The sequence below is a fragment of the Rissa tridactyla genome, chromosome 1 (assembly GCF_028500815.1).
Source record: "Rissa tridactyla isolate bRisTri1 chromosome 1, bRisTri1.patW.cur.20221130, whole genome shotgun sequence".
NCBI classification, from domain to species: Eukaryota; Metazoa; Chordata; class Aves; order Charadriiformes; family Laridae; genus Rissa; species Rissa tridactyla.
Genome location: NC_071466.1, coordinates 14,846,996 through 14,871,856, shown reverse-complemented (window position 1 = coordinate 14,871,856; position 24,861 = coordinate 14,846,996).

Sequence of the window (24,861 nt, the reverse complement as noted above, 5' to 3'; positions counted from 1 at the left end):
TCCTTTCCAGCCCAAATCATTCTATGATTCTGCTGTGGTTCCCCAAGATGGAACCACTTATACCCTTTGTCCATCTCTTGATTTGATCAGCAGTGTGTTCTCAAGCCCCAACAATTCATATACACCCTCTACTTTACTATTTGCAGGATCAAGGAGCATATTTTCACTCTCCTACTACAAAATTTGACTGCAGGAAGAGTAGAGAGCAGAGTTTTCCTCCCCTGGAGATTGGTGGTGGTTTGGTTCAGTGCTTCAGCACGAGTATTTTGCTGTATCTCAGATGCCTGGTTTTGCTTATTCAGCTAATTGCCCCGTATTATGATTTGGGACCAGGAATTTTCTCTTGCTTCAGATTGGCAATGCCTGGGTGGAGAAGAGTTGCCTTCCTCTATGTTATGGGGCATGGCTCACTTTGTAGGGCTGGCCTGATTTTCATGTAGCAAACCTCTGGTTTTGCAGGGACATAGCATATTGATCATGCCAGTCTTTTCTCTTGCTGCCCTCCCTATGGCCATGATAGTGGCAGCTTTTGATCTTCCACTAGGACTGAAGATTGCTAGAAGTGTCCTATGGCTTGCAGCATGGGAGCGCGCAGCATACGTGACAGACGGGTCTGTTGGCTCTGAGTGTGATTACGCTGATGCAAGAGCTGTCACCCAGGGCTGAGCCCAGTAACTGGCCGCGTGGCTTACCCATTTCCATACGAGAGAAACTCAGGCTGCTGCCACTTATTGTGAACTCCTTGTTGTCTTCTGCTCGCCCAGGAAGACAGCAGCCTTGCATGCCTTGTACAATCTCTGCAGTACAGTGCTCACAAGGAAAACCTGAGTGAACAAAAAAAAAAAAAAAGATTTCCTAGGAAAGAGATTCCTCTGGAAGATTTCTGAGAGAAAGATGAAGGTAAAGCCCTGGAGTCATGCCTTTACTGAAAAACAACCTTGACTGCTGATAGTGACTGTGTAAATCTACTTGAATGAGAGAACAGTGAAGCATCTTTATTTTTCTCTCTTTCATAACAGAACACTTAGGCACGAAAACCCGTAATTTCCAAGTGAGTCACTGGAAATGAGTAGATTTCAAAGGAACCACCATGAAGTCTGCAGCAGGTGAAAGCAGCCAGAAAGCGAGATAAGGGTGAGGCATTTCACGTTCATAACCCAGTCAGCAACTTCACTCCGGTCAGCTCATGCACATATTTCGTTCATGTGGGAGACGGTAAAATATGGTGGGGTTTTATGGAACGAACAAGCCAGGAGCCTTTAGAACTACACATGGACTCTAAGCCTCTCAGCTCATCATTTAATCTTTCCTTCAAAGATATTTCTTCTTAAAAGCATACGGTTATTAACTGGCTTTGTCAAGACATACATTACTAGTCTGCACAAATTTAAGGAAAAATATATTGCACTTTGGGTCACTAACTGAATATGAAGAAGTCTGGCAGATTCTTCATCCTTGCATTTTTGCATCAGAATTGTATATTTCCTTAAGAGAAATTGTCTAATTACTCCCACAAAGATTTATATGACAATCTATACAGATAAAGTCCTTTGCCATATGTTAGCCTGCAGCTCAGACTTGGTAGCTTTACCTTGTCTTTTAAATCCCATATTCTCCATAGCAGGACAAGATTCCTCAGCATGCTTTGAATTGTCAAGCTGTGTGAGACTAGATCCAAATCTCACTGAAATCAGCGTGAGCAATTGCAGTAGCCTCAGTGTGCTAGGGAAGAGGTCCTTAAAGCACACTTTGCTCAGGCTATTTCATCTGTCTCTTTAGAGAGATAAGGGCACGATCAGTACCCAGGAATCTTACTCAACCTAGTGGTAGCACCAGCCACGTGAGTGCCTTGACAAAGTCACAGCCTCGGCGTCTACCTGTCAACAAGAGTAAGGGGTCCGGGAAGTGCTGCAAAGCCCTCTAAGGAAAGCGGCATCGACCACCTCTTGATTGCTATTGAAAGCTGAAGCGTACCCTTATGATGGTTAGGCTGATTGCTGGTGGGGGTTTTTTTGAGAATTTCATGTGAGCAGAGTTAATGCAGCCCTTTGAAATCTCCAGAACAGAGCCTAACCACCATGAGATGAGACACCAAAAATACATCCTACAGTCGCCAAAAAGGGCTCTTCTTTTCTTCTTCTCCTTTGCTCCTGACAACTGTGGCACTAAGTGTGACCCTGCAAGGGGCCAATTCGGCTTATTAACCCATCCTAAAAATTCTAGCGGTTTTTGCTGGATTAGTGCTCTACTAGTTTACTGAATTGGCTCACGGAGGGTTTGTACAAATGCTTGCTAGAAAGAGATGGGACTGTGGTTACGTGCATGAACTTGTGGAGCATTTCAGTTTACCTTCAGAGATGCGAGAAAGGACTGATGCTTGAAGCTTCTCCTTTTCCAGCCGCATCGATTAGCCTGATGACGGTTGATACCTCTCCCTACAAACTTCCCTGCTTTATCCTTAGACCATCACAGCTCCAATATTACTACTCAATAATGCATACACTGATCCCTTTAGTCATTAAAGGAAATCCCCAGGAGCCATCCTGAACAGAATAACCTCTGTGAAGACCTTTGCAAAGGCTAGTTATTACATGGAGTGGACAATAAAGGGAAATGAAGTTTACGTTTGCTTATCCAAAAGGCCAGAGAGAGTTCATAGATTATTCTTTGTACAGATAAGCTAGACCTAATGTAAACACTCCTCACTGGAAAGTATCTGCTGTTTGTTTTCCTAACTTTAACCATGTGGCTAGCAAAAGCAGAATAAATGAAATAAAGGAAAGGTATTTTAATAATAAAAAATGCAGTGTCTTTGAAAACTCATGTTACTGGCCCCTGAAAAGAAGTTAAAATGATCTTTTCTACTCACTGCATGAAACACATGCCGATGTGCCTAAAAGCTTCTTTGTAAGTGAAAACTGGTAAGATTTCAAGCCCGTCCCATCAGATATTCATCATTACATTAGAGCAGAGCATTCTGCTCATTTTAGTTAAACCACTGCTTCTATGCCTTTTGTTTGGGCAATACTGATGTTATATCAGGTTTTCAATGAAATTAATGGATATTTGTCCAAGGGAGGGCTGGAGGGTTGGAGGGGAAGGTTCTAGTGGTTTCCAATTCTGCTATAGAAAAGTCCAAACAAAATTCTCGGTGAATATAAATTAGCATAGCATGGCTCTTAAAAATCTCACCCACTACCCATCTGTATCTTTAGGTTCATAAATATTTGAGGGAAAAAAAAAACCCAAAACAACAAAAACACCTATTCTCTCTGCCAAAACTGTTTTACAGATTATTTCAAAACAACCTGTGATTAATTTGTTTGCTCTCACTGACTTTTTCCATTGTGACTAAACTTAGCAACTTATATCACTGAACTCTCAGCTCTCCATAGTAAGTTGTCCTGTGACTGTGCCTGGGTATTTCAGAGCTAATGGAAGTGTCATTTTTACAATGAATCCTTTCCAAAAAAGAGTAAAGCTTTGATACTTTTTTCTCTTTTTTTACATAAAAGAAATGCAGTGTGTTGTTTAGAAGAGTTGGAAACATGGGGCTGGGTGAGGGAAAGGAGGACTGGCCCCAGAATGAAAACAGAAGACCTGGCTGTCGGAGCTGGTCGGATGCCATGATGTAGTGGTGTTTGTGATAGCTGCCGTTTCTATGGCAACCTGACAGCATGATTTACTGCAATAATAGAGAAAGCAAATGCAAAGCTTTTGTTTAACTTCAATGCCATGGGCTATTTGTTGATATTAGGGGAAGGGGAGGGAGGGAAAAGTTCTTTGGCTTCTTGTTAAGCACATTACTAACATGTCTTAATTATAAAGAGAAGTCAATAAAGGGGATCATGGTGTTCAAATCTCACTTCTGTGCTCCCGGAGCTTGCACACACATGCAGACATGATGCTCACCTTCCCTGTGATGCAGAGCGTAGGAGATTTCTCTGTGCAGGCTGCAATACCCGTCCATCGGCCGGCTCAGGAGAGCGGCACAGCCAAGGTCACCCCAGAGCTGCTGGCTCAGGTTTCCTGCTAGGCTAGGTCTACGGCTGGGGGCTGCAGCTTGAAGGTTACATGAGTTGCTGGACTAGGGTAGCTGGGGATGTTTGCTTCTGGAGTATGTCAGCTGGGAAGGGTAGAGGTATGGTGCTGGCAGAGCTGAAGAGGTGGGTTTATTGGAGTTCACGATGGCTGCAGGGTGTTTGTCACCAGGGCTGGGAGAAGGGCTGGCATTTTGGAGAGGAAGGGTGGAGGTACACCTTTATAGTTGGGTTCCCCGAGGCACAAAGGGCTAAGATGGAGCTTGTGTGGGTAAACAAAACCTGCTTCTGGCCACTGTGGTTGGGATCTGGTCCTCTGTACAGGGTTAGGGGGAAGTTTTGAGACAAAGAGGCAAAAAAGTATGTTTGCTGCCTGCTCTTACAAGATCCATAAAGAAAAAGTAGAGGCTAGCAAGTAGCTGTTCCAGGTTTGGAAGATAATTAAGACCGACTGTAAAGAAGACTGGATTTAATACAGGGAGAAAAGGATAGGATGAGGGGCAGTGAGGGGCTCCATGTTTAGCTTTACTGTTGAACCATGCCACATCACAGTACTGAATTGAAGGCTGGTGTCAAACATGGGAATCATATTTTCTTTAATTGTGGGGTAGATGTCTGGTTAGAACTAGGTGACTAGATACCAAGGCTGGATGGCTTGACCCTGCCATCACTCCATTTCATCTGAATTTTCCCTTTCTGTCTATCCCTTGCTGATGTGCCAAGCCACCAAGTTTCCAACAGCACATCCTCACCTGAAGCTTTCACGTTACTTGTTTTGTGATGCTCTCCCACTTGAGCAAGTCAGATAATCCTGAGTCATGGCCATGCCTGGTTTGAGTGCCAGGAGCAGGGAGGTTCTGGACGAGGCATTGACCACCTTTACTCCTCTCATGTCTTACGTTCCTCCCTCGCTGTTTGCTGCTGAGCACTCTCAAGGACAGTTATGGACTAGATAAACCTCCCATCTACTTCACTACGACTCTTCAAGAATATGTCTTTATTAGTATATTAAGCATGGTCTGATGCCAACTACCACGGAGTGGCTTGGGTTCCTACCATCAGGCTACCTGATCTTCCTGAACAGGGTGGCTCCATGCCAGCATCCCGGTCCTTGCCCATCCTAGGGCTAACTCCTGAACGCTGCCGTGCAGCTCCACACGTTCACATGGAGGTACTGCTGCTCCCAAACAATGTTAGCAAGATCCAAATCAGCCTTTACTGTCCCTTGTAAAAGTTATCTGATGTCATAAGATGGTTGGGGTTTTTTTCTGTGTAAATAACACAATATTGTACATCAACAATAAAGAGCATTGTCGAAATGACAGCAAGCTTTGGGGATAATTATAGGAAAGAACTTAACTGTTTACCTTCCTTATACCTGTCAGTTATAGAAGGGCGTTTGTTTATTCTTTATTTAATCCACACCAGTTCTTATTCTGTAAGACCCCCTTGTGGTGTGTGCTGCTGGAGTGCATTTGTAAAACAAAATTAGCAAAGAGGACGCAGATGTTGCTCTGCATTCTCTTCTTAGCCATACAAATTATAAACAATGTCTCTTTATATTAAGATACACTTTTCTGTCTCATATTGGTTTTCGAGCTGATTCTTTCAGTATGTTTTCTGTTTTGGGCAGCCTGTTCTTGTTTAAATATCCCCACTACTGTACTTCATGTGAAAATAACGTTGCTTTCACATTCAGTGCGCGTATCTCAAATCCATATGTATATTACTGAACTGATGCAAGGACAGAAGAATTAATAACATCGTAGAGAGCCACAAAAATGAGCAGCACATTTCTCACCAAAGTCTACGCTGACAGGATCAAGTGTACTTTGGCTTGTGTATAACGAGGTAACAGGTAGCAGCCCCCAGAGCAGAAGTGCCTTCACCACTGCTGCCTTATCTGAGCACGGTAACAGAGAGTCCAAGAGCTGGTGGTGGTGGAGGCTGAGGTCTTTCACTAAGACTTTATTGCAAAGAATTCTTTCCTACCGGAATACAGGGCACTCAAAAGCTCTAACGCATATTTCGGAGCACATAAATTTTAAACTTTTTTCTGACCAAGATCAAAAGAAATTATCCATACTTCTGGTATTGTTTTCTTTTATAACTCTGATGTGAAGACATTCTGACTTCTGTCAGATTTTGATGTGGTTGACTGTGGTTGATCCGCTGATAATAAGATGTGTTTAAGCTTCATGCTTTTTTTTTTTTTAAACTTTTTTTTCTCCCCAAAAATCAATAACTAGGTCACATTGTTTTTAATTCAATACATGCTCCCACCAAATATATATATTTTAAAGATGAACTGTGTTAAGATCACTACTCTCAGCTTCTGAGTAGAGAGCAACAGATATCACCACAACAGTGTGTGTGCGCGGGGGGAAGGGGTGCTCTAATTGCCCAAAACTGGAAGAAGTTCATCATGAAACTGTGAACAGCTGTTGTTAGGACTCATTCTGAGCAGAAGAATGCGCCTCCTGATGTTTCTGTTCATTCGAGACATTTCTGTGCCACATGGTGTCCATCATGCTGAATGCTTTCCCTATGGGCTGGGTAGCTAATAAGACAGAGCAAGCTTTATGTTGAACACTGAGATGTCTTGAGTCAGCATGTCAGATGCAATAAAACACTGTGGACTTGAGTGGTGAAAATTAATTTAGGATACTAGAGATTTGCTGATAAAAATTTTCTCCAGCAGTGAGCATCATACAAAAAGATGAAATCGTCCCGCTTGATCATTTTTTTTGTTGTTGTAATTTTGGGAATAGGATATTATTCAGGGCTTTGACACGTTCTACAGTAGGACTTGAACTGGATATTTAAGATTTTTGGGGGATTAAATTGCAGTCTGGGTCCTTAGTGAGGCTTTTGGATTTATCTTGAAGTCAGAATCGAGAATGTTGCTGTAACTGCTGGAGTCATCTGGAGCTTTATTAAACCAGAAATTTGCAGGAGGTAGGGTATCGGTCTGTAACCAGTCTTAAAAGTGGGAGTCCAGACTTGCGTTTGGGAAACTGAAGAGATTCTGAAGTAAAGAATAATCTTGTTGATGGACTGTGATGGATTTTTCTGGATCAACTCACAACTTAATGTCAGTGTTGAAGCTAATGCAACCAAAAAGCCAGCAACCGTGCCTCATTTTGGAGAAAGTTTTAATTTTACCTTTCCACTTGTAAGTAGCGTGTCTGGGTTGTAAAGTTTCGGAAAACACACTTTAAAGAACATAACCTGAGAGTACTTTCTACTTCATTATTCGAAGTATGAGACTATTTTCCCTGCACGCCCTTCAATTTCTTTCCAAGTTTGGCAAGACGAAGTAGTTGCAGACCCAAAGCAGCCATTTTGCAACCAACAGCTGCCTCTCCCTAGTCCAGCTGGCAACCGCCTTCACCTCTGCTTTTCTCTCTTTTTTTTTTTCTTTTTTTAACTGCTGACATGTTTTCTCTCATTACATCTCCTGAAAACAATTAGACAGCCATCAAATGGCAGTCCTTTTCAGACTGCGTTGGGGCTGAACTCTGGTGAAAGGTCAAGCCGTTTGCAATCATCCTCTTTCACATGCGGCCTGCCTTTAAAGCAGCCCTCAAAACATAATCCAAACACCGGCAAGAAATTTGCAGCTGGCTTCTATGAAGGAGCATTCATTAAGTGTGTGTGAGATAGTTTATATAGCCCTCTTTATGAGTAGAGAACAGGAGCTGGAAGAGGTCCAGTTGGTGCCTTGTGCATCTTGTCATGGCTTAGTCAAGTCCTTCCCCTTCATCCTCATCCTGTCCCTCCTTTATTTCTGTTTCGTTTCAAACTCAGCCCTATGTTCTTCTTCCCTCCTGCTGTCGTGCGACCACTTCACGTTAGCTGTCAACCTCAGGATGAGACGTGCTGTGCCTCAGAGGTGCCCATGGCTCTGCATCGGCTCCCAGGGAAGCTGAGAGGAGTGATTCCAATGCAAACATCCATCCTGCGGCCATCTGGAGGCAGGAGAGAGGTGGCACCAGCCTCCGGGCTCTGAAAGCAGGGGGTGCGCAGAAAAGGGTGCTGACGGCAGTGGAACAGCACAGGGCTTGCAAACATTTCATCCCAGCATGGCATGAGGTACTACTGCTCTCCTTCATGAGGACCGGGCGTTCGTCCCTTGCTGAAAGCAGTTTATCAAAGAGCCAGCAACTGAGATTTTTTTCATTTCCCCGCTCAGCCCAGTATCCCAGCCAGTCTTGTTTTGCTCCTTGTGTTTTTTAGCATTGGGAGTTAACAGCTAAAGGTGCTCAGGGGTTTAAGATAAAAATCTGGGACCTGAGAAACATGTTCACAGTGTCTGCCTCTGTGCAAGTTTCCTTCAAGCTTTTTTTTTTTGCAGCAGGCAAGTTTAAAGGTCCTTAAGACTTTTTAATGTTTTATTTAAGCAACTGGGATAAAACCCGCAGCCCTACTGAGGCTTTGTCATCAACTCGAGCACAGATAGGATTTCACTTTCTGTGTATCTAAACCACAGCTGATCATCGGGAAAACAGCGGACCGTTCCTTTCATTCCTATTTTGTCTCTTTAGATGGTCAACCGTTCAAGGCATTTTCTTACAAAATAATATAACAAAAGCCTGTGCTCAGCTCAGACCACAAGGCAGCAGATTATTATTACTGCCACTTCTGACCGCCTGGCACAGAGAACCCTCAACACTTGATATAATGAAGAGGTGAGAACAGGTAGGTATTTTGACTTCAGGGTTGCTTTGTATCTCCAGGCTAAAATTTTCAAAAATTATAGAAGGATTGTTCCCTAAATACTCATTTCTTTTATCAAGCATATTGGAAGGATAAAAGTAAAATTTGCACTCTGTGCGTGGGCATACAGGCATGAGTGCACACACACACACACACGGACATGTGTGCCTTGGGAGTTTCTTGGCATACCAAAATGAAGCAACCTCCTGGAGCTGAGCTCTAGGTCCTCAGGGGAAATACTGACTCTGGTCTTTTCAATTTGCTGAGAAGCAAATTTCATTTTTGAGTCTGACTCAGTGAAAAGGCTGATAAGGAGCCTTACTGAAAAGCCTGCCTTTTGAATAAACACTGACTCGCTTATCCAAAATGCTGTAAAATCACCTTTGGTTTGATGGATTCAGCTGCAGCGTTGAGTAATGAGTTGAAAAATAACATTGCACAGACCTGTCAAGGCACCTCTGCATGATCAGACTCTGCATTACACAAGCTGACAGCAGCCTATGGTGGGAATTTACCCACTGACAAACTTTTTCAGACCAAGTCAGCTCCCGGCTTGTGTAATACAAGTCACAATTGTTTCCCTGAGTCCTCTCCGAGAACGACTTATCCGTAAGCCATCGGAAGCGCTTCTGGAGCCTTTTCAGCTTTGATCTCCACAGGTGATGACAACCGTGACCTGGGCTATGTGGGAACTCTGGCCTAGAGGGGACAGGAGGTGCCCAGCAGAGCCCCTCCATTCCAGCCGGGAGACGCTGGTTTGAGGTTGTTGCGTGGGGTGCTGGGGAGGGTGCTCAGCTCCCCACTGCAACAAGACCCACTCTGGGCTGAGGCCACTCTAACCACACCACGAGCACAGTGGTGGTGCTTCAAGTAACACCTGACATCAATTTTTGGCTTGCCCATTCTCTCTGGGGTAGCAAATGGATGCCAAATCTGCTGCCAAAAATGGCAAGCCCAGAGGTGGAAGAGCATTTGCAAGGTCCACTGCAGACAGCATCTTTTCATACACTGTTATGGTTTGAAGAACCCACAACAATTTGTTGTTATTTAGACAGTTTAGACAGTTTCACCCAAACACAGAATCACAGAATGACAGGGGTTGGAAGGGACATCTGGAGATGATCTGGTCCAACCCCCTGCCAGAGCAGGGTCACCCAGAGCAGGTTGCACAGGAACGCGTCCAGGCGGGTTTGGAATGTCTCCAGAGACGGAGACTCCACCACCTCTCTGGGCAGCCTGTGCCAGGGCTCTGCCACCCTCAAAGTAAAGAAGTTCCTCCTCGTGTTTAGGTGGAACTTCCTATGCTCAAGTTTGTGCCCGTTACCTCTTGTCCTGTCGCTGGGCACCACTGAAAAGAGCCTGGCCCCATCCTCCTGACACCCACCCTTTAAGTATTTATAAGTGTTGATAAGATCCCCCCTCAGTCATCTTTTTTCCAGACTAAAAAGGCCCAAGTCCCTCAGCCTTTCTTCATGGGAGAAGTGTTCCAGTCCCCTCATCATCTTGGTAGCCCTTTGCTGTACCCTCTTCAGCAGTTCCCTGTCCTTCTTGAACCGGGGAGCCCAGAACTGGACACAGTACTCCAGGTGTGGCCTCCCCAGGGCAGGGCAGAGGGGGAGGATGACCTCCCTCCACCTGCTGGCCACACTCTTCTTGATGCACTCCAGGATGCCATTGGCATTCTTGGCCCATGATGACCCCTCCCGACCTGGAAAGGGGAATCGGGAAAAACAAGGAAACATGAGGGCTGAAAAATAAACAGATTTATTAGAATAAGAATAAATAATTGACATTAATAATACTAAAGAACCAATATTGATCCTGATACCAGTATAAAATACATGAGGGTTATACCCAGCCCATTGTCCCAGCAGGAAGCTGTGCGCTTATGGCAGGGGACAGCAAATGTGGGACACTGCAAGTGCTGTGGCTTCAGGAGGAAGGGAAGGGCTCAGGGGTCCAGCACTGGGGAAAGAACTTCTTGGGATCACAGCCATCAAGGAAGAGAGAGAACTTCTCAGCAAACTTTCTAATTTATGTTGAATGTGACATTCATGGTATGAAATAATCCTGTTGGCGATCTTGAGTCACAGGCCCAGGTCTCGCTCCTCCTTGTCCCTATACCTGGCTAACTCAGAAACACTGAGACCTTGAAACCCACATACCATAGCTGGTTATGAAGTAAATATTTTCACAAATTCTGACACTAGAGTCTTCTAAGAATGCACTTTTCCCAAGCATTAGAAGAGACCTTACAGAAAAGTAAAATTGCTGAAAGCAAAATTAATCCTGTGTTGCTCAAACCAAGGCATCCATCTAAGTGAAACGCTGCTGTTAGCGTGTTGTAACTCACATCTATAGATGGGCCACCTACTGCTGCCATGTTGCAGCACGATGTTAACACAAGGCCCGTCTCTTGGCCTCTGGGCAGTGCTGGACCCTGCTGGGGGGCACTGAGCCTGCAGAGCCGGCGCAGGTCCCATGTGTGAAAGGCAACGCTGCGCTCCATCACACCGGGATATGACGGCAGCGCGCACCCAGGCACCCGGCAGCACGTCCTGGCGTGTGCCCTGCCCCAGAGGAGCAGTGCAAACAGAGACCTGCAGAAAGGCTTCGTGTGCCTGAGAACTTACCAACTTTTCCAGCTACAGGAAAAGTAAAGACCGGGAAGTTGACCCAATAAAAAATATTGCTTCTACCTATAAAGCATGTCTTGTCTAGGTCCTTAAACTATCAAGGCTACAACAACGTTATCAATAAATGCACCTGTATTTCACTGCATAGCCATTTTATAAAAATCTATTTTTCTTTGTGTGACGTTATCCCTATAGTACAAGAAAGGTAATTCAAAACAGACTCAGGAATAATGGGATACAGTCTCTGCAGAGGAGCCAAGGTGACTCTTTATATAATCTTTAAAACCTCAAAAAAATTAGACTCTTCTTTTGCCTCATGAGGACTGAAGCCCTGAAGACCTGATCCCTAATACAGGTGAAACACATGAGAAGTGTGAACATAACTTAAATTGATCACGGCACTCCAAGTTAGGCTGTGCTTGCCATCATGCTTTATATTACAGCTCTGTGCACAGATAGTTTATAGAGCCTTATCTGATGTTTAATATCTGTTATAAACATGTATGGATCTGTTAAATGTGTTACACATATTAGAGATAGTATTACAGATAGATGCAAGCCATTAACTGTAGGTAAGCTATTGATCTGTATGTGAAAAAAAAACCAGTAACAGCTCATTAAAAGTGAACATAACATGAAGGGCGACACAGCTTGCCCTAGGATGGGGATGTGCTTGTCACAGATGTTTCAGATAAATTCTCTGTATCTGTCAGCATCTTTCATCACTTGCTCAACAGTTGTCCTATTAGCTCTCACATAAACCTTTGCTGCTTACCTACTTGGTTTTGATGGGTAGGATAAGTTTCCCTTGGCTTTATTTACTGTAATGTCCTGAAAATACCCCCACTATCGACATAACGGTCCACCATGTGCCAGACACATCATGCAGAGCCAGTCTACGGGGCTGTGTGTATGTAGCAGAAGGCACCATGGGGCAGAAACCCCCAACCACCTCTGGAGAGGGTGAAGGGGACACCAGGAAGGCAGGATGTGCCTCCTCCATCCAGCTCCCAGGCAGGGCTTATGCACAGGCTCTTTAATATGGACTAAGAAGCAGTTCTTGAACTCCCTCTCCTGAGAAACCCCACCTCTCTCCAGTCCACGGCTGGTCCACAGTCCTGCGTTCCCTCATTTAATCCCGGTCCGGCCCCAGCACGGCAGGTTGCCTCTCCCCAGCAGTCAGAGCATGCCACATGATGTCGGAGCTGTGGGTTCAAAGCCTTCAGGCAGCCGAGAGGTCATGTCTCCTGCTTCCTGGGCATGTTTCCTAATCCATGCTGTGAAAGGTGCCTGTCTCCATGCCCTCACAGTGGCTGTAGGAAATGAGATGGCTCAGCATCACCAACAAACCTGAACCCAAGAGAAAGGTGAGATTTCAGAGGCTTCTCAGCAGTGCTGCTTGCCTGACTCCCTGCTCAACATGTCAGCCTTTAACATCTCCCTTCCACGGACAGGGAAGAGACACGAATATACATCCATATACCTGGGCACCTATATTAGCTCTGGACGTCACTTGGATGCTTAAAGTTCTAGTGCTGCCACAAGCTTTTACCCTGAACGACTTATGCATGAAGTACAAACAGATACCTATCCCCAGTCCCAGTTCCCTCCCCATCAGCCTGTCTCATCCCTGACCAAGAACTCAGTACAATATTTTGTCTGCCCATGGGCTCCTCTTCAACGCCGGTGGTCTCTTCCTTAGGGTCCACCTAAAGCACCTCAGTGTGTGCCATGATAGCACAGTACAGTCCAAACTCTGAAGCCAGCCCTGCTTCAGGCAAGAGATGGGGCCAGAAGATCCACAGGGGTCCCTTCCAACCTACATTTTTTCCTCTGATCAATGAAGAAAGTCCGTAGGCTGATTTAGTTGCAGAAACAATGCTGCGGCCAGACTGTGACCTGCACTGTAATGTCAAAGCAAAGACCGGAGAAAAGTTCACCTTTGTTTCTGAGATTAGGAATCAAAAAAACCCTTATTTTTTTTAAGTCCCATGTAATACCTTATTGTTACAAAACCCCTAAGATCACTGTCAGACAAATCCTGCCATGCAGGAGGATATCGATACTGTCACTGATAATAAAGTTACAAAGGCACAACTGATAAGGAAATGCCCAACTTCCCACCCAAGTATTGATTGCTATAGACTTACTCTGGATATGCCAGTATATTTGGAATCACTCAACTGGGTTTTCTGGCCATCTGACATACAATAAAAAACTCCACCATTTTATTTTCTTCATTTTTTGGCTATTTATAATCAAAACCTGCAGAAAAAGAAATAGCCATCACAAAGGTTAAGGAATCTGCGGCACATGCAAAATCTTGAAAAAGAAACATGTTTTGCAAAGTGCCCTATCCATCCCAGGTGCGGAGAGTTTGAGAGAAGGGATAGAGTCAGCACCAAACTTAACTTGCCCTGGCTCCTCCCTGGAAACATCTGCTCGGGACTCACACGTGTCTGTAGTAAGGTAGCGCTTGCCCACGTACCCTTGTTTTTCAAAGTTGCAGCAGGACGGCGTGGGGAGATGCCATCTCTCCAGCCATTTCAAGATTTATAGATTAACAACCACACCTTGAAATACCATCTTCTTGTGAGCCGGGCAGCCAGTCAAGAGCCAGGAGCACGCTTTCATGTGTGGTCAGTATGCAGCTCTGATTTACGAGCGAGTGCTGCGTTTCGTACTGATTGCAGATGCCTGTCTGTTTTTGACAGCATGATCTCATTGCTATTTAAGTGAAAGATGACTGTTATGTTATACTGCTGGTAAGCAGGAAAACTATGGTGGAATATGAGAGCCAGGAGTTATTCTCCATTGCAAAATCCTCTCTGGCAGGCTCGGGGGTCGCTACTGTCTACCGGAGGTGGATTTCCAACACCGCACCGAGCCAGGAGCCAGTACTGTGGTCCCTGCGGGCAGCAGTGGGCAAAGCAAACAGGCAGCCTGGCAGCGTTCCTCGAATGAGTGCAAGGAGGCAGGTTGTAGAGTTGCTTTTGAACAAAGAGATAGTGAGACATCTAAACCAGGAAAGCCAAGTTTTGCAAACCAGTACAGCGTGTCCTAAAAAGCAGTAAACATCTTTAAAATGATTTAATGATTTTTATATACGTACATGCTGCCTTCCTTCTGGCCAGACTGTAGATTCATAGAATCACAGAATCATTTAGGTTGGCAAAGACCTTTAAAATCTCTGAGCCCAACAGTAAACCTTACACTGACAAGTCCACCACTAAACCGTGTCCCTCAGCACCACATCTACACATCTTTTAAATACTCTGATTTTCCTACATGCAACTGCGCACTATTTTGTCTTTTGCATCCATTCTTTTCATGCTTCTTTCTCTTCAGTTTCTAGCCAGTGTGCACCTTCTTCCCTCTCCCTCCAAAGAAGTTTCCATAAGGGCTTTCTGGCTCTACAGTAAGAAAAGTAGAAGTAAGACATGGTCTCAGAGTGCAGAAATGAGCTTTCGTAGACTGCTTCAGCTGGTGACTCTAGCGAAGCTATAAACAGTTAGCCTGCTAAAGATGTTCCCAAAATCTTGCTCAGCATGATAACACAAGGCTGGGAGCCAAGGGTGAGGTAATACAGTAATTACTTTACCAACACAATAGCTGAGCCAAAAGCAGAATGCAAAGTGAAACACTTAAAAGTGTTTATTGAACTTCGGAGTGCTCTGATCAGGCTGTGAAGACATGACTGCCCTTTGCCTCACTGTACCTCCATCATGATGATCCTCTTCTCACCAAGGAAGCACGTTTACTAAAGGCCCAGAAGAGCTACCTTGGCATCAGGAAGGGGAAGGAGAAGCTGGTTCAGCTCCCACCCCCAAGTAAATGTAAGTCTTGGAGTACTAAGTGCTGAAAGATGTGGAAGTGCAGGAAAATGGTACCTGTCTTGTGTCTTAGGGTTCATAGTGCTGTATCTTATAGGGTATGTTTTGGTTTTCCTCATCCTCATGCTTCTACAAGTGTGCTGGGGAGATTCACCACTAGTAGTGGGTTTGGCTGGGCCCTACTAAGAGCGGGTGGATCATCCCATGCTCTTTCTTACACACAAAGTTCATGTCCATGTGAGTGACAACCGTCACCCTCTGCTGATATAAAATGAAGTGAATAGAATTGTGCCAACCGATAGCAAGCACAGATCTTACCCAAAGCTTGCAGATAACCTTTGTGTTTGGAAAAACAGGGGCTAGACAAAGTCTGAATCTTGTTTTGGATTTCTAATTCTTCTCCAGAAGATAATGTCCAACCTGGTGCATAGTCTGTATCCTTAAACGTCCTAGGATGAAAGGCCAGATTGAAAGAGAAAATATAAATTAACTCGTGCACCTGCTCAGGGCTTTTGTTCAAATGTAGGATATGCCTCAGTTGGACATCAAGGAATTCATCACCTCATTAAGACCATCAAATTAGACATTCTCTTGCCTGAGTCCTCTGAGAAACCTGAACCTCTAGACGTGCTCCAGGCACACACCCCCTTCCCCATCAATCCTTGCAGCTCTTCTCCTGGGTCATTCTTTCCAGAAGGGTCATGATGGAGGGGCTGGACTCTATCTCTGTCGTTGGCCTGGTGTTGGACCCCATCTCTGTGTTGATTGGCCTGGAATTGGAATGCATGTCTTAGCTGTTGATCTGGGGATTGGGACATTGACACAAAGATGGGAAGCACAGGTGGGAGGCTGCAGGTTTCCACCCACACCCCATTGTGCCCAGGCTGCCATTGACAGATGAGGGGAAGCCAGTCTCCTCTGGATGTCATGCCCTGGGAGTTTTTGGAACTGACCAAATGGGTGAGGGGACACCAGTGATGGTATTTTGGAACTGGGGCTCACCTGGGGCATGGGGCAGTGCTGGGTCCCAACACCAGGCCTCCTCTTGACTCCATGAGGTTTCTGTCTGTTCATCCAGCGTGGCTTTAAATGTAGGGGGCAGCAGGGGCTTCCCCCCATCCCCAGGAGCCATGGGCACTTCCTGATGCATTCCTCTGTCAGGCAGCTCCTCACCGCATCCCGAGCTTTGCCTGTCATCATGCTTTGAGCAACCTGATCTAGTGGGAGGAGTCCCTGCCCATGGGAGGGTGGTAGGACCTAGATGATCTTTATGGTCCCTTCCAACTCTAACCATTCTATGAGTCTATGATTCTATTTCTCAAATCAGAAGTGACACGCTCTTCCATGAGCTGCTCTATGCAATGTTTTCTCTGAGTCCCTTAGCAAGGAAGAGAGAAACAAGAGCACCCTCAGATGGCACGAGGTGGCTGGAGGATGGACGTTCACACTGTTTCTGTATGTGTCCCAAGTGTTTCTGTATCTTTCTTTGCCTCTTTCAGAAAAGGATGGTTGTGTCCTGGTGCTGCTCCCTCTGCTCCCATACCCAGCAGCTCATCTTTCAAGGCTCTGCAGAACTGGACTGATTTTGCTTGGGGCATCATCACTCAAAATACTCAGTCATCAATGTGACATTTCCAGGTATAATATTACAATGCTGCTGTTCAAGTTTCAGCACTCAAATCCTCAGCAATGTGGGAGGGGGGAAAAAAAACGAACAACTGAACATATTTCTCTGTTTGCTTTAAAGATGTTTTTACAAATGGGGTGTGGGAGTTATTTTGCTCCGAACGAGTGGGCGCCGGAAAATGGCGCCAACAGTTGAATTTTGAAAGACATCTGAGAAAGATCAAAGGGGTCATCGGGCAAGCAGCAAGGAAGAGTCAGCAGCCATGAAAGCATGAGCTGGAGAGGGCCTGGTGGGTTTTGACTGTGCTGTCTGAAAGCAGTGCAGAAATTTAGATGTGCTATGGAGGAAAGCAGAATCTGGATCTGTCATGACTGTTTGGAGCACAGGAAAGGGAAGATGCAACCAAGTCAAGATTCAGGGGAAAAGGAGGGATAAGAGATGTCTGGTGGGAAGGTGCTGCTTGCTTTTTCTCTACGCAGTGGGTAACAACAGTGTCAAGTCTTCCTTATGCTTTACACCTATCCTACATGTCGGTTATGGGTTGGGTATTTAAAGGTGTCCATGGCAGTCTGGTTCCCAGTTCCCACCAAGCTTTGAGGCAATGTGGATGCTCAACTGCCACAAAGTGACCTTGAAAAATTTCATCCAATGTGTGGAGAAAAAAGCAACAACCCTCTTAGACTGCAGCTTCAATGAACGTGTAATGCTCACTGGTACCAGGCTGGGACACGAGATGAAAGCTGACTCAGAAAGGAGATTACCTCCTGCTGCATGACTTCACTGCTTTCATGAGCAACCAGATGTTTCTTGAGAGACTCCCATCCACCCTGACCGAGGACACCCATTGAGGGGGTGGAGGGTGGTGGGAGGGGAGAAGGGGGAAGATCACTGGGCAAATTATCTAATTGCAGGAATTGATCGATATGACACACCGCGGGTAGAAACATCTCTGAAACATGTTCTTTTCAGATGAATCAGAGGAAAATTCAAAACAACAAAGCAGAGACAAGGCTAGGATTATTTTTTTGAACATTACTTATAACACAATAGTGTTCAACGGTTCTAGGGGCCTCATCTAGGCATTGAGCAGAAGTGCACACAGTTACCCCATAGTTTATAATCTACAAGGCAGACACTCAAGGAGATGAAGAGTGGGATTTGCAAATGCGTTTAAAAGTTATAGCAGCAGAGCTTCCCCTCTTTCATTGGGACACATGTCCTTGGTGGACAAAAACACGCATGAGTGTTTTTGAGAATCCTGCCCCAAGAGATTTCAACAGAGAGATGCAAGAGTTACTTGAGGGGTTGGGTTTAGCCTTCCCCTGCTCTCTCCATCCCATTCAGAGCCTTATCCTTTATAGAGTAGACAAGTCTTGCCCGTGCAGTGTCAGTCACAGCCTTCTTGAAGGTCACCAAAAAGTCTGTAGGGGTTTGCAGAACATTAGAAAAAGCATATAAGAATAGGTCAAGCTTACAAAATCCTCCCAAGTCAGGCCATCCAGGGGCTCGCACCAAGACAGCTGTGCCAAAGCAGTGCCTTTTGTTTTCAAAACACTGAAGAAGCTCTGGTAGAAGCACACTCTATGCGAATGTTTTAAGGGCAGGATTGCACTGGCGAAAGGGCACAGGAGGGTTGTAACTCTGCAATTAGACCTTGCTGGGGAGCTGTGTCACATCCCTGCTGGCATCTTGTCACATTTGATGTGGGAGCAGGGTTTCTTCACCATGGTGTCCACCCTTCCCCTCACCTGATAAACAGCTCTTTCCCGAGCACTGCTGAGCTCATGAAATGGGGCTGCAGTGAAAGCACAGTGTGTTCGCATGGTTTGCCACCACCCTCTTGGTTGGGTGACAGGCACATGGGAAGGTGTCATACGCCCAGGCTGGAAAGATAGTAAGTCAAGGAAGTAGCTGGGACCCTGCTGGGATAGATCGAGGCAAACAGCCCACGTCCTCCATCAGCACCAAGGGCTGCAGAGGCCGGGATGAGACCATTCCTACAGGGTAATCCCAGCATGTATCCCGAACCCTGTGCTAATGCACAGCCCCTCCACGCATAGGCAATTTCAGCATTTCATCCTTCTTCTCACCATTCCCAATAAGCAGTTGCCTTGTTTTGGAGGCTGATAGATGACTCTGGTACCACAGATACAGACTGTCCCCTGTCAGCTGGCCTGAGTGTCCAGACACTTTCCTGGCCTACTTAATGGATATGGTGGTATATGGACATACAGTCTGGCTCCAGAGAGGAGACCCTTGCTCCTTTGTAAGTCAGTTAAGGTACTTCTCCTGGAATATGAGGATCTGCATATGGGGATAAACAGGACCAGCTCTGCACAGGGATAAGCCTTCTCCACCAAGAGGGGAAATTTGTTCTTTAACATAGAAGTGGCCTCCAATGAACTGCAACGTGAACCAAAACTGGCTTTTTTCACTTGCTGATCCTTACAGTTTGAAAGGAAACGCCGCCTCACACCGATGAACCCTCAGTCCTCAAGTTGTCTTGTAGAATTCCATCAGAGCAGCAGGAGCAAACAGGCTGGTTTTTCGGCACTGAGCACTGACCCCTTTCAAGAAGCGTGAGTTCGTGAGAGGGGATTGCAGAGGGTGCCCAGGTATTCAAGCATCTGCATGGAGGGAAGCTCATAACACCTTTTCCTCAAAATTTCAGTACTTCCTTCTTCTGTGCTGGTGTTTCATTCCTCCGGGGAGTGCTACCCAAAAGGCACAGACAGTTTTTCACTTTAGGACCATCTAAAGGGGAAGCCAAAATCCAGTGCCTGCTGCAAATCTTGCGTTTGCAATTAGCACAACTTGGATATTTTGCAGTGGGCTGATTTTTGGGACATGTGAAAGGGAATTTAAGGGGACGAATTAAAGCTTAGAGCATGAATAAACAGGATTCGGAGTCTGAGCACTTTTAAGCACTCAAAAGCTGCAAGAGGAAATCTTCCTTACAATGTTCTGCTCCTTCCTGCCTCCTGATTGCATTCATTTGGGGTTGGCTCTGTAAATGAAAGCCATGAAGCATCAGCTCAGTGTTGCCTGGGGTGTCTGCAACTCCCTGTCACACTGACGCTTAACAGCCGTCTCAGGTTGTAGTCTCACCTCTCATCAAATCAGCACAGATTTCAGAAAGTCACCATTAACCTGCCTCTGGCCTCTCCCTTTCCTGGTCCCACACCCTCTTCTCCACCAGGCTGTCAGGAACAAGCCAACATGGGGATGGGCCATGGGGAAGCACTAACTAAATAAAGGTATGAAAACACTGTTGTGGAGCATTTAATTTTTTTTCTTTTTTCTTTGATTGGAAGCCTAAATGAAGATGGGTTTTGCTTAGGAAAGTAGTTAAAACATTCATAGCTTTTAACAAACACGACACTTAGCTGGAAGGGCTCAGCTCTTCTAAGCAAGGAAGCGCTGGCGTTGGTATTTGTTGATTCATCATTAGGAACTAAAGACGTCTTCTTTACAGTACATTAAGCAAGCCTCAGTGTCCATGCTACACTGTTCTTTCAGCGTTAGAAAGCAGAAATGGAAAAGTGTCATTAAATTGTATGGTCTGGTAGAAGAGAGATGACTGAGATTTGGGCTCCAGGAAATTCAGCGTTCAATGTCTCTGGCTACGAGGACTAGCAGTGCAAGGTCTTGCTCTGGTCACACATCCCTATCTTGGATGGGGAGCCGCTCTCTAATGCAATCTGAGGAGTTTACTTTGAAGATACATTTTGTGTGTCTTGAGCTGCCTTCTTGACATTAAATCTCCAGAAGCGCAGACTGCAAGGGACCTGCTGGGTCAGCAAGCCTGGTTCCTTTCTATAGCCAAAACATCAAATGGTGCCCACCATACCTTGATGATCGTCTGGTTTTAAGAAACTACAGTGTCCTGCTCCTGCTGGAAGACTCCAATACGGATTGGTGAACAGACTAAACTCGCTGCTGGTTTATGTCCACTTGTTGTTGGGCTAACATTATCTCCAGCTTAAACAGTTTTTCTTCTTTCCAGGTTTTTGTCCTGATGATCTCATAAACGGCAATCCTATCCATTAGGCTTCATTTACTGGGTCAAACATCTCCATCTCTTTTTACATCTCAGGACCACTTTGGCACAAGCAACTCCTAGCAAGGGCTAAGATGCGTTTCCCTGGGGCTGTGCTGTAAATGCCCCTGTGGTCTTGTACATGGGATGTGTCAGCACAGCTCCCTGCTCCGTGAACATGGGTGGGAGCAAAGCCTTGCAGCCTTCTGGGCAGTGAATGGCCAGGGCACCGGTACTCTGGGCTTCACCTGGGCCCTGCAGCTGCCTGCTGAGGCCAAGAGCATCACTGAGTAGCTCATCCCTTGGGGTGGCATGGGGACTCCGGAGGAAGAGGAACAAACCAGACAGCTCCAGCAAGGCTACTGAGAACAGGGCTGTGTCCCTGCTCCTCCTCCCATCCTGGCTGCAGTATGCCCAGAGCCTCCCTGGGACACTTGTCGGGGTGAGTAGTTTGTCTCTGGCTTTGTGCTTTTCATTTGTGACCTCCCAAGAAGCCGGCAGTCCAGCATCAGTAAGACCCTCCAGATGGAAAACTGTTTCAGGAAGGCTCTTGCCTACAGATATCCCTTGTGAAGACTTAACAGTTTTGCTTCCCGGCTTTCCTGTCAAAACTGCAAAGATGGAGTATCATTTCCATTTTTTTCCCCCTTGCTTCTTTGTGTGTAATGCCCAATTATGTTGAATCTGGTCCCAAAGTGCATTTGCTGGCCAAGCAGGTGTGGAAGAAGCCGTGCAGTGTGAATACAGCAGGTTCATGAGGGATGTGCAATGAGAAGACTTGTAAGGAGAGCAAACACAAAATGAGCCTGAATGAAGATACAAGACCACCCAGAGGCCACTGGGCTGTTGGGGACACCCCCACAAAGCTGGGAATGCCTGTGCCCTTTTGGAGCAGAAGCTAGAGGTAGGGCTAGGGCATCTCAGATGGGTTTAGAAACCTACATTTGGGCAAAGGAGCCCCTGACCTCCATCAACTAGAATGGGAGCCTCAATATCCAGATTGCAAACAAACAGCCATACGGTAGAGGCTGGAGGTGCCTGAAGGGAAAGCTGAATCCCATCTTAAATGTCATAAACATGTTTAGGACCTTATCCATAATCTGCCTCTGATACTTGTACAGGGACCCACCGCTGCACGCTGGAACCCCTCCTGCCATGCAAGGCTGGAATATTCTCTGGGGTAAAAGAAATTGTGTAATTGGTGCAAAAGAAATTCAAAGTGTTTGAATTTGGCATACCTCTGCTGTATTGATGCAACTACATATATTTGGCATGCAGTTGCATCTTAAGGAAGTGAAACAAATACGTGCCCGTCTATCGCAGGCTCTGTGTTTACCCAGCACTGAATCCGACAGCGCAGGCAGACACTCGCTCTTCTGCAATATTTCATTTCCGAGCGGATGGCAGAGGAAGGCCGTGTTTAAGCTGCTCTACGACGTGAGCTGTGACACGTGCTGGAGTCCTGGTCTGCAGGGTCTGAGCCTGACCACAGCACATTTCTCTATGGTAGCCTGAAAATTCAGGTTTCCTTCGGTGAAAATAAGTGGGGAGGGAAGGAGGATTCTCACCTTAATATGATTTCAGAACAAAACCAGGGCAGGGACCCGGATCCAGGAGTATAAAAGCATTCCTATCTTGAAATTTAGTTTCAGCTACTGCAGAACAGTGCATCTGCACAAACCTTTTGAGACAGACACCCGCTCTGGCGCCTGCACCCATGGGACCGACCGTATTCCCATCCGCCAGTTATGGGCGCTGCCTGGCTGCAAAACGGGCCGGTTCTCATCCCCCTCTTCTCTCCCGCAGGAGGAGCTGTACCGTCTAATGGCTCGGGAAATCTGATTTTTCCCTTTCTGGTATAACTCCTGACCCACTGCCTGACCTTTGGTGAGCTGTATAGGCGCTCCAGCACTCATTCTCTCCTTCAGAAAATAGGACAGCAATAGCTACCTTGTACACATGGGGAGAGGGCTGTAAAGCTGGAGCTTCTGCTGAAACATGGACTCATGCTCAGTATATTGCTTGATACATTCATAAATAGGATTTTAGGACACCTTCCTATAATTGAGAAACTCAAATCAGCACATGCAGTCCCGTAGTCCCCAATCCTGACTATGAAAACTGTGAATCTTGCAAAAAAAAGAGCACAGCCAAAGGGAAAAGCCATTTGATTAAACACCCTCCGTTGTAAGCACCAAATATATCACACGTGCAAATAGACCCCAAGTCCGGACCTCGGGAGCCAGTTGCCCAGATGCCTTTGAGGATCTGGGCCTAAGGGCTCATTCCAACCAGCTGAAGTCGATAGGACTATCCCTATATTTAAGTTTTTGCTGGATGACAGCCAAAGGCTCAGCATCTTGCAGAACTGGCTCTCATGATGCTGCATTCCTTAATAGCTGGGAAAGAGAGCAAAGCAATGTATGGCAGAAAGTGTCCATCCATATTAGTGGGTATTAGTAACCACTTTTAAGGGCCTAATCTATGTAAAAATGTTTTTAACTCCACCATCAGCAACTTCCCAGCAAAGGCAGGAATTTCCCACGGTTGACGTGCCCTGAGCAAACAGCGGAGCTGAAACAAAAGAGCTGGATAATTAGCTCGGAGGGGAGGCGTTCCCGCGCCGTGCAGGGCAACTGCCTGGCGCAGCTGTGATGGGGCTGGATGGAGTGACCTGGAAAATAGACCTCGCTTTAAAAGTGCAGAGGGTGAGGGCTTTAGCTGTGCCTTTTTAATTTTAAACAGTGCTGCCTGTGGCTTTACAGCTCCATGCAAAGGCGGGCAGACAAACCGAAGTATGAAAGGAGCCTTATTAAAACACACCATACATTATGTATGAACTTGAACTCTTCCTGACCTCTGTAGTCCTGGATCCGCCCCAATCCATAAACAGCTTGGGCCAAATTTTGCGCTGCTGCAGTAAGTAATTTGAATAAAATCACAAGCTGTTATTTTCAAGACAGTATCCCCAGTTAAGAAAACTGAGGGTGCCATTTATTACAAAGATGCCTATCTCAGAGATGTACCTGAATAATGCAGCTAGATGTAAACAGTTGTCTGTAGCTACAACTCCACCGTAAGCCAAAGCACAGCCCCCTCCCAAGCAAGCTGTTAGCATTTCTTCATCGCCACTCACTAGAAAAAGTATATTTCGAATGGCAAATGTATAATTGCAGTTAGAGCTGGTTGAACTATTCAACATGAGCGCATGATCTGGTACGTCAAGCTGTTTCTTGGACCACAGATTCTTTAACCTGATCTTGATTATTGCAAAAGGCTCATATTTAGCATTGGATATTCTTTTTTTTCTTTTTTTTTTTTTTTTGCTGAACCATGCAGGAACAGACCAAGCCACAGGTTGTTTGCAGGCTCTTCAGCTCGGCATATGACAGGTCACCCAGCTCCCAAATTGTTGCTTCTCTTCCCTGATTCTCAGCCTGACGCGTTTCATAAGTCTGAAATGTTATATTAAATATTCTGGTTTCTGTGCAAAGTATATTCATTAATATGCAAATAGAAATGTGACACAAGGCAGGTAGCCAGCTTCTCCTCAGAGCTGCTCAGAGCTCTCCAGAGCTGCTAGTTCCCAGTTCCTACCCCACCTGGCATCTGTGGTCCCAATCCTATGGACCAGGAGTGGGTGAAGTGAGTGTTTCCTGCCTAATTTGCTCAGGAATGGTCAAACTCAAGGCTGAAGGACTTGGGCTTTTTAGTCTGGAAAAAAGATGACTGAGGGGGGATCATACCAATGCTTATAAATACTTAAAGGGTGGGTGTCAGAAGGATGGGGCCAGGCTCTTTTCAGTGGTGCCCGGGGACAGGACAAGAGGTAACGCGCACAAACTTGAGCATAGGAAGTTCCATCCCAACATGAGGAGGAACTTCTTTACTTTGAGGGTGGCAGAGCCCTGGCACAAGCTGCCCAGAGAGGTGGTAGAGTCTCCGTCTCTGGAGATATTCAAAACTC